Source organism: Colobus angolensis, unplaced genomic scaffold, assembly GCF_000951035.1.
Source record: "Colobus angolensis palliatus isolate OR3802 unplaced genomic scaffold, Cang.pa_1.0 Scaffold160, whole genome shotgun sequence".
Lineage (NCBI taxonomy): Eukaryota > Metazoa > Chordata > Mammalia > Primates > Cercopithecidae > Colobus > Colobus angolensis.
In genome coordinates, this window is record NW_012114711.1 from 2,290,092 (window position 1) to 2,300,430 (window position 10,339).

A 10,339-nucleotide genomic window follows, 5' to 3' on the forward strand; every position below is an offset into this window, starting at 1 on the left:
TGCTAAGGATGGTTGAAATTTTTAAAAATATGAAACAGTGGAGATACACCTAAAGGGCATCACTCATTTTCCATCATACACAGTAATTTCAGCTTCTTCCTGGGAGTCCCTCTCCCCCTTTGTCTTAATCAAGATCCTTATGTTTCAAAGCAGGCATGCCGAAATAACTCCAAAGTCCTTCTTTACAATACCCAAGAGAATATTGTCCAGCTCAGTTTTAAAGAGCCTCAAAAGTCCATTCTAGGGACTTAGTTTAACAAGTCTTTATTATTTACAGCCTTTAGATATCAGGGAGTTTGACAAGTGAAGACTGTTAAGAAGGAAACCATTTCTCAGATAAATTAGCCAGTGAATCTCAAATATCAGTTCCTGTGAAGACACCCTGCTATTCTATCTTGCAGTTCTTTCTAATAAGAAATCAGTTGATTACTTCATTGAAATGAAAACTTATTTTCAAAATTTTGAGATTCCCTGAGAGTGCTGTCCTCACAAATAAGAGCAAATAAACTCTATGCATTAGTCTGTTATATTCATTTTCCTACATTCTATTCTATACTAACATCCTCAGAAACAAAGGGGACTTCAATACTTGAACAGCACTTGGGAGACTTAACTAAGTATACACTCTAGAACTTAAAAACTAAAGGTCCTTTCAGTTTGCTTCCAAGATCAACTGATTGGCCTCACTTTCCTCATGATTAACTTTAGGATGGTATGGCTCTTCCTTTCCCTTCTAAAATGATTCAGGCCCAAAGTGATCAGGTAGAGGTGAGCAAGGTTGGGGTCAGAAGTGTGGCAGGCACTGTGGTGACCAGAGAAAAACGAGGAAGATGTCTTTACCCTCCTCAAGAATAAGTGGTGTGGTGAAGGAGGTATCCTGGCATGGGGTGTCAGAGCTCAAGCAGGATACAGAGGGCTACCCAGGGTGGGATGGTAGAGCCCAAGAAGTGTGTCCATGTGGGAGATGATCTTTCACAGGGTATCTGAGTCCAGGCAATGTGAAGGTGTGTGACTCTGTCACTTTATGTTATCTGACAGATGAGTCTTTACGTAGAGTTCTTAGATTTTACTTAGACCTGGTGCATAATTATGCATCATAATTTCAAGTGCATAAATTAAAGGGCCAGTTTACCTACCTGAAGACTAGGAGTCATGAACCTAGGAAGGGTAAATATATGGGATAAATTTGACTCATTGACAACAGTGGCAGCAGACCATCTTTATTCTCCATAAACCATAAGGGGGTAAATTACTGTGTCTTATGGGGCTAGCTCAGGAAGAGCAAGAATGGAAATTACAATAAGATGAACCAAAAGATTATTATGTGGTGAGCTCTGATAAATTCTTCATATATTTTGTCTCAAGTCTCACAGCAACCCATTGTGGCTACTAGTAATATGGATATTATAAGACCATTTTGCAAATGAACACTGCAAAGCTTAGAGTTAAATATACTACTTGATGGGGCCTTGGGCAAGTATATTATAAGATTAAAGATCTTTGATTTTGAGTCCAAGTTTTCATCCTTTATATTCCCCCCACAAATGAAATAAAAGCAGTCTCCCAGGTATGCTAGCCTCTCTGATGTTGCATTACTCCCAAAGTTTAATGAGTATGTTATAATGCATACTGTCTTATTAGTAAAAATTAGCATTCTATATTCTTAAAAAATCATGAAATGAAATGTTTATGGCTGAAAGATAATTAAATGTTTTCTAAGGTAATGAGTTACTACTTTTATCCCAATGATGACAATGTATACATTTTATATGTAAGGTGAGTTTAATTGTTCTTTCTGTTGTTGTTTCTGCTGGCTTTCATTATGGTGTCTTGTTTCCTTATGTGTCTATCGATTTTTAACTGTCTGCTTCCCATTTTGCCTGTAAAGTGACATATGGAGTTACTTTGAGGCACTGGAGGAAAGAGGATTCCTCCTGGGGGGATTTGCCATCTAGTTTTGGCAGAAGTCTTACATGTAGAGGAAAAACTTAACAACACTGACATGTAGAGGAACATCGGAAACACTTAAATCTAAATTCATGGCCTTAGGTGTTACTGACCACAGAGTGTGAATTTATGTGAGAAGCCACACAAATGGCAACTTGTGTGGTTATTTATTTTCAGGGAAGGTATTTTACTCCTCTAGTCAGTACCAAGTTTGGAGATAGGCAATTTCCCTATTTTCACTCAGGTACACAGTTATTCCTAATTCACAGTTTAATGGAGAGCACAGCATTTTTGAGTCCCTGCTGTTAAGAAAAGAGGAACTCTGCTTTGACCTTCCCACTTTGATTTGGCCTGAGGATTTTTTTTTCTGTCCCAGCACCCACCCCAGTCCCATGAAATGTCAACAAATGATACTCAGTAAAACCAGGATTCTCACGCGCCCTCAAGATAAAAGCTGACCTTCAGTGTTCCTATTATTCTCAACTTCCTGCTTTCACTCAGCTCTTGGCCTAAGTTTGGTACTTTCTTGTTAGACTACACGTGCATTTCTTTATTCGTTATTGTTTTTAGCAGAAGGGTTGATGATAACTGCTTGATATAGTTTGGCCGTGTCCCAACCCAAATCTTATCTTGAATCATAGCTCCCATAATCCCCACATGTTGTGGGAGGAACCTGGTGGGAGGTAATTGAATCATGGGGGTAGGCCTTTCCCATGCTCTTCTCAGAGTAGTGAATAAGTCTCATGAGATCTGATGGTTTTATAAAGGGGAGTTCCCCTGCACATGCTCTCTTGCCTGCCACCATGTGAGATGTCCCTTTCTTGTCTTCTGCCATATTTGTGAGGTCTCCTCAGCCATGTGGAACTGTGAGTCCATTAAACCTCTTTCCTTTATAAATTACCCAGTCGCAGGTATGTCTTTATTAACATTGTGAGAACAGACTAATACAATGGTCTACTGCCACATTGCTAGAAATGGAATCCACAAGGTAAATTGAACACTATTTTTTCAGTTATTTCAACTTTTGAGTTTGGTGATATGCATTGCTAATTAATTTGAGGAAAAACCTATTATGGATGAAATGGATTATCCTGCCATTTTAAGCTTAAAAAAGAAATTTAACGTATTAAACTCTTCCCCCTTCTTAATGTATTTCTTCATTTTATTGAATGAATATCAATAATTCTCTCCTAATATTTTGAAGAGATCATGATTTATTGACAGGCCCACATGGAAACTTATATTTTATGCTAGTTTTGATATTCAAAGCTCTCTAAACTTGGAATGTCACATAATCCAACTGGATTACACTTACAAGAAAGTAGTAACCTCAAAAAAGAAGGTTTTGTGTTTCTTATAACTACTTAATCATGGACAGGAACAATACTTGGATGTAAAGATTAGCCATGAAGAGTCAGTTCCAGGACTAAAATCTCATTTGTAACCATAAGATCCCTGAGTGTGTTGATTTTAAATCAATGCATCACTTCGTGACAGATACTCCCCTACTTATAATTCTGGTGTCATTTGGTCTCGTAAGACCTGATCTAAAGTTGGTGATGCTTATTACATTAAAACTTTCCAATGCCACTTGGAAAAAATTAAACTATGTTAGTTAATTAAAATATGCACTATTTAATATGGTGCTTCAAATTATCAGATACTTGACAGGTATATGGGTTGAACAACTTGTCTTTTGAAATTCAGTGAGTGAAGCTGCTGCTTGTTTTTAGTTTTATGCATAATTTTGCACCTCATAAAGAAAATACATTGGAAAGTAACATGAGTGACTCCACAGTTTATTTTTACTTTTACTTGTTTTGCATAAAATATAGGTTTTTAATAAACAATCAAATCTTCCTGTTTCCATCCTGATAAAAGCATTAAACAAATTGTCTCTTGTTCGGTTAAGTCCTGATAAAGACTGGAAAGGCAAATGCAGAAATCTTTGATTATGAATTTTACAAAAATGTTGAAGTGGTTCAGTTAAGAGGCTCCATTGATTGGCTTTGTGATGAAACTCACATATTAAACAATCACATAAAAATTTGCTTGAAAATAATGATGTTGACTGGCACAATGTCTGGCATACAATAATAGCACTAGTATCTAATCAAGCATGTATTGAATAGATTACTAAATGAATAAACTATATAATGGATTTATGATTTTAAAATGTCCAATAAATTTCTAATAGCACATTATCCTTAATCCTATTAAATCATCAAACAGCTGATTTAGGTCAGAGCTTTTAGACTCAAGAGGATCCCTATGCCCTTGGAAATTGTGTACCAAATTAAATGACTTAAATGTACTTCTCCCTCCAGGGGAAAAATCATTGCTTCCATAAGATCCTTAAAGAAGAATAAAGGTTAAATTATACCACTATCTTAAGCAGAACTTGATTAATTATTTTAGATCAAGCTATTTCTCTAAGCAGTATGTTGGTCTTTTCCTACAACAATAAGAAAAGCATATCCTGACAAAGACAAGTCTCAGGATCTCAAAGGAACAAAAGTCTTATTATCTCAACCATTGCACTTCCTGACATAACAAAACCTCACAGGCGTGTAAACTCCAGAAGGCTAGAACCTTCTTCTGTTTACTGGCTGTAATTCCCAGCATCCAATGTGCACCTGGCATATAGAAGGTGGTCAACATTTGCTGAGTAAATGAGTTAAAATTAAAATGAACATTGCTGTTTTACAAAATCAAGAGTTAGATTTCTTGGTTATATTTCAACAACTCAGTGATCTATCATTAGAGATACTTAATAAATCCTAAGTAGAGAATACCCATTCAATCTCCTCAAAAAATATAATGTTATATAAATTTTAAATTTTATATTAGAATCATTTTACATGCATAGATTTGTAGAAATGTCCATAATGATTACATTCAAAAACATCCAAAGCTATATATATATTTTTGAGACGGAGTCTCACTCTGTTGCCCAGGCTGGAGTGCAGTGGCAGGATCTCAGCTCACCACAACCTCCACCTCCCAGGTTTAAGCAATTTTCTTGCCTCAGCTTCCCGAGTAGCTGGGACTACACGTGCACACCACCACACCTGGCTAATTTTTGTATTTTTAGTAGAGATGAGGTGTTGCTATGTTGGCCAGGCTGGTCTTGAACTTCTGTCCTCGTGATCTGCCCACCTCAGCCTCCCAAAGTGCTGGGATTACAGGTGTGAGCCACCACGCCTGGCCCAAAAGATATTTTTTTTTCTTTTTTTTTTTTTTTTGAGACAGAGTCTCGCTCTGTTGCCCAGGCTGGAGTGCAGTGGTGTGATCTTGGCTCACCAAAACCTCTACCTCCTGAGTTCGAGTGATTCTCTTGCCTCAACTTCCCGAGTAGCTGGGATTACAGGAACACACCACTACACCTGGTAATTTTTGTATTTTCAGTAGAGATAGGGTTTCACCATGTTGGTCAGGTTGGTTTCAAACTCCTGACCTCGTGATCTGCCTACCTTGGCCTCCCAAAGTGCTGGGATTATAGGCATGAGCCACTGCGCCCAGTCCTAAAGCTACTTTTTCAATAAACTATTATAATTTTTAAAATTCTTACTGGTATATAGTAAAGTATGAAGAACTTTGACTAAGCAACTCTCCCTATTTATAACTTCTTTGATACGTTCAAGTTTGAAATGAAAATCTGAATAATATTCTGATTTGCTCTGTTGAATAGTTTCATACATACAAAGTAAAGCTAAAAGAGTTACATATTTATTTTATTCATCCATTAAAAACTTAGTGTGTGCTGTGAGTACAACATGTTAGTGAGGATGATAGAAACTGATGGACCTTACATCAAGCAGCAAACAACTAAGAAGTCCTGGCTTTCGATTTGTGTTTTTATACTAAGAAAATGAAATCAAAATTATTAGGTATTTAAACAGAAAAAAAAAAAAATCAAGAATTAACAATGAGCAGCCAGGCTTGGTGGCTCATGCCTGTAATCCCAGCACTTTCGGAGGCCAAGGCAGGTGGATCACAAGGTCAGGAGTTCAAGACCAACCTGGCCAAGATGGTGAAACCCTGTCTCTACTAAAAATACAAAAAATTAGCTGGATGTGGTGGCAGGCGCCTATAATCCCAGCTACTTGGAAGGTTGAGGCAGAGAACTGCTTGAACTTGGGAGTTAGAGGTTGCAGTGAGCTGAGATCCTGCCACTGCTTCTAGCTTGGGCGACAGAAAGAGACTCCGTCTCAAAAAAAAAAAAAAAAAGAGAATTAACAATAAGCAACACATTATTCATTAATCCATATTTACATACTAATGCAAATTTAAACTTAGAAGGGCACGTAGGATGATCTAATCCAACATTCATTTGACAGATGGGAAACCTAAGACCAGAGCCATGAACTGCCTTGTCCAAGGTAAAAGATGTAAGGCATGAAACCAGAAGTCAGGACAGACATACATGTTTTCTGACAGGGACCTCAGAGAATACTTCCCTATAAAAGGAGAATTCACTTGTTCCCCTTTATAGTTAAGTATTAGTTATATTAATTCATTAGCTATATTTAAATTCCCATATAAAGAAAAAGACATAATGTGCTAAAAACTTCAGAGTAGTCAACTAAAATGTAAGATGTAGGCCTTAGATGTACTGATATCGGATGAATTTTAATAAACTGGGATGCTAGTGGTTCTAAGTGGTTATTAAGGAAATCCCTTAATAAAAGACAAACTGTGGAAAAATGGCTAGTTGGCTAAAAGGTTGATGGAAATATTTTGTTGCAACCATTTTGGAGGGTAATTTGGCAATACCTAGAAGTGTTAAATATATCTATTTTTCAAACTTATAACCTCATTTCTAGAACACCAACCTACAGACATGCACACAAATGGACCAGAATACTTATAAAAATGGTGCTTGTAAGTGGGAGGAGAAAAGGCAAATGACTAGCTTTACTAGATTTTTAGGATTACAGAGAAGTAACAATTTGTACATTTTCTATGAATTCCCAACACCACGGATGGGTGTGATATATAGGGGTGCACAATAACATTTGGTTTAATTATTCAAAAGCACAGCAACAGATTTTGTTCTTGACAATTCATTCTAGCCTAAGGGTACGTACTTAAAACTACTGGGAAGTACTACACTGTAATGTCTGAGGGCAGACATTTGTGATGGGCATCAAAAGTCTAGATAAATCTAGATACAGGTTGAGTATCCCTTTCTTAGATTCTTGGGACCAGAAGTGTTTTGGATTTTTTTTTTTTCAGATTTTGGAATATTTGCATATATACAACAAGGTATCTTGGGGATAGTGCTCAAGTCAAAACATGAAATTCATATGTGTTTTATATATACCTTATACACATGATCTGGAGGTAATTTTATACAACACTTTAAATAATTTTTGCATGAAACAAAGTTTGTGGCAAGTACCTGTATGAGGAATTTTCTACTTGTGGTAGGCACTTGAAAAGTTTTGGATTTTGGAACATTTTGGATTTCAGATTTTTGGATTAGGGATGCTCAAACTGTACTTACCTAGGCTGTAACACTCAACCATTCATGACCTGCTTTTCTTTTGTTTCTTTTTGTAAAGGAGAGATAACAAAACCAAACTTACTAGACTCTTTTAAGCTATTATTCTAACATCAGAAATAGGAATGGTCATCTCCATAATTATCTGTATATGCACACAAGAGTCACAAACTCAATCCAAGCATCATTATTCTTGTCTGTCAAGTGGATAAACTATGGCAACAATTTGTCAGGCTACAATAGAGCTCAAGAGAAATATTGCCTGGGTTAGTCCTTTGTGTTTCACATTTTCATAGGGTGGTATTATTTAATAACTACATTTTAACAGAAATCTTGGAAATTTTTAATTGAAGTACATAAGTGATGAATTTGTAGTGGGTTGTGACAGGGCTATTGAAGGACATAGTCTTTAGTAATAACCAATCTATTTAATAGAAAATACTAAGATGTCACACATCTACTGTGAAGCAATTCCAAAACTAAAATAATACATAGAATAAAAAGTCAAAATTCCTTCATTCCCTCCTTAAGTATAGCATTTATTACATTTGGTATATTTTTGAGTCATATATAAACATTGACTAGTATTGACTAAATGAATAAGCTAAATTGACTAATATTGGGATGTTAAAGGAGGCAATAGTTCACATTTTGTTTTGCAAATTGAACCTTCTATAGCCCCTCAAATTATGTGATTAACATCTTGGTTTTCACAAGCTATATTTGTCGACTTGTGTATATTCTTTTAATTATATAGTGTAAAATGAGAAACAAGCTTAAATTTATTTAGATCAGCAATCATCAATTTTTTTCTGTAAAGGGCAAGAAAATAAATATTTTTGACTTTGAGGGTCATATGATCTCTGTTGTAACTAATCAACTCTGTCACTGTAGTACAAAAATAGCTATAAACAATACATAAACAAATGGGCATGGGTGTGTTTCAATAAACCTTTATTTACACAAAACAAGCTGTGGGCCAGACTCCCTGAAGGCTACAGTTTTCTGAGCCTTGCTCTAGATCACTGGTTAGCATCCAGTGCTAGTGCCATAGTTCTGTAAGCCAGACAGTATTTATATGGATTTTATAACCTTATGCAAACTCATGCAAATGGGAGGTTTTATGCACAACCTTTCATTTTTAAAGGCACACAATTGTCAAACGATGAGTTAACCAGTGTTGTAGGGCAAATGAAAGGCATCTTGAATACAACTGGTCCCTGTGGATAGAATTCTATTAGAGAGAGTGTTACTTTATAAAGAGAAAATAGCACATTAGTTACTCTTCATTAAATGAAAAAACAAAAGCTGCTCAGGAAATATTAAAAGCATGGAGAGATTAAGTGAAAAGAAAAACAGATGAGCTATGGCAGCAAAAAGAACCATTTCAGTGCATTTTATTGATCATTAACCTTTTGCTTTAGGAGGCATTTGAAAACAACAGAGAAGCATGTTTTTGGCTTGGCATGAAACCTCTAATGATGCATGAGAATATATGCTCAAAAATGTCAAAGGTCACCAGCGAAATCACATATTGACAGATAAAATGTTTTTGATATTGTGTAATACAGAAGCAAAAGGGCAATAAGCTATGCCTTCTGCTTGCTGGCTTGTGGAAATCTTGCAGTATTTAGTAAAGTTAAAACTGAATGTGACTCAATATAATGTTGGACTTCTCCTTTCTCGATAATGATATCAGATAAAACTGATAAAATATCAAGGTCATGGACATATTCTAAGCCAAGTATGCATTTAAAAATGTCAAGAATTAACTAAAATAGTTATATTAATGACTGTTCAACTATTTATCAGTTATAGACTAACGTCAAAATTGGAGGACCCACTCACTTACAGAGATATATAAAACATTCCCCTTGTTTTACTCATCCTGTAACTACAAATGTCTAAAATGTGTCTGTATGAATCTGTTCTCATGCTGCTAATAAAGACACACCTGAGACTGGGTAATGTATATAAAAAAAGAGGTTTAATTGACTCATAGGTCAGCATGGTTGGAGAGGCCTCAGGAAACTTACAGTCATGGTAGAAAGAAAAGGAAACACATCCTTCTTCACCCCCATGATTCAATTACCTCCTACTGAGTCCCTCTCAAGACATGTGGGGATTATGAGAACTACAGTTCAAGATGAGATCTGGGTTGGTTCACAGCCAAAGCATATCAGTGTCCCTGAGTGGTATCTTATCCTAGCTGTTCAAAATATTAGGAGAAATTCACTGGAATCTTTGTTTTTCCCTACAACAAAACATCCTACAAATAAACTTGAGAGGTATTTGAAAAATCTACAAAATTTTCTAGGATTACATACCCTTTATACATTGCCAAAAAATGCATTGATATGCTAACAATTCTACCACACTTGGAAGCATTATGCACATAAGAACTCACCTGGATTTCTTAAGGTGCTTTATTTAAAAAATAACTTGATGATCTCTTTTAAAACAAACTTAATTTGAAAAATTAAATTGTATGGGTATATTAATTTAATAAAGATGAAAATTGGAGGGGGCTCCCAAGATGGCCAAATAGGAACAGCTCCAGCCTCCAGCTCCCAGTGTGAGTGACACAGAAGACGGGTGATTTCTGCATTTTCAACTGAGGTACTGGGTTCATCTCACTGGGGCATGTCAGACAGTTGGTGCTGGTCAGTGGGTACAGCCCAACCAGCGAGAGCTGAAGCAGGGTGAGGCATTGCCTCACCTGGGAAGCACAAAGGGGAAGGGAATTCCTTTTCCTAGCCAAACGAAACTGAGACACAACACTTGGAAAATCGGGTAACTCCCACCCTAATACTGCGCTTTACCAAGGGTCTCAGCAAACGGCACACTAGGAGAGTATATCCCATGCCCGGCCTGGAGGGTCCCATG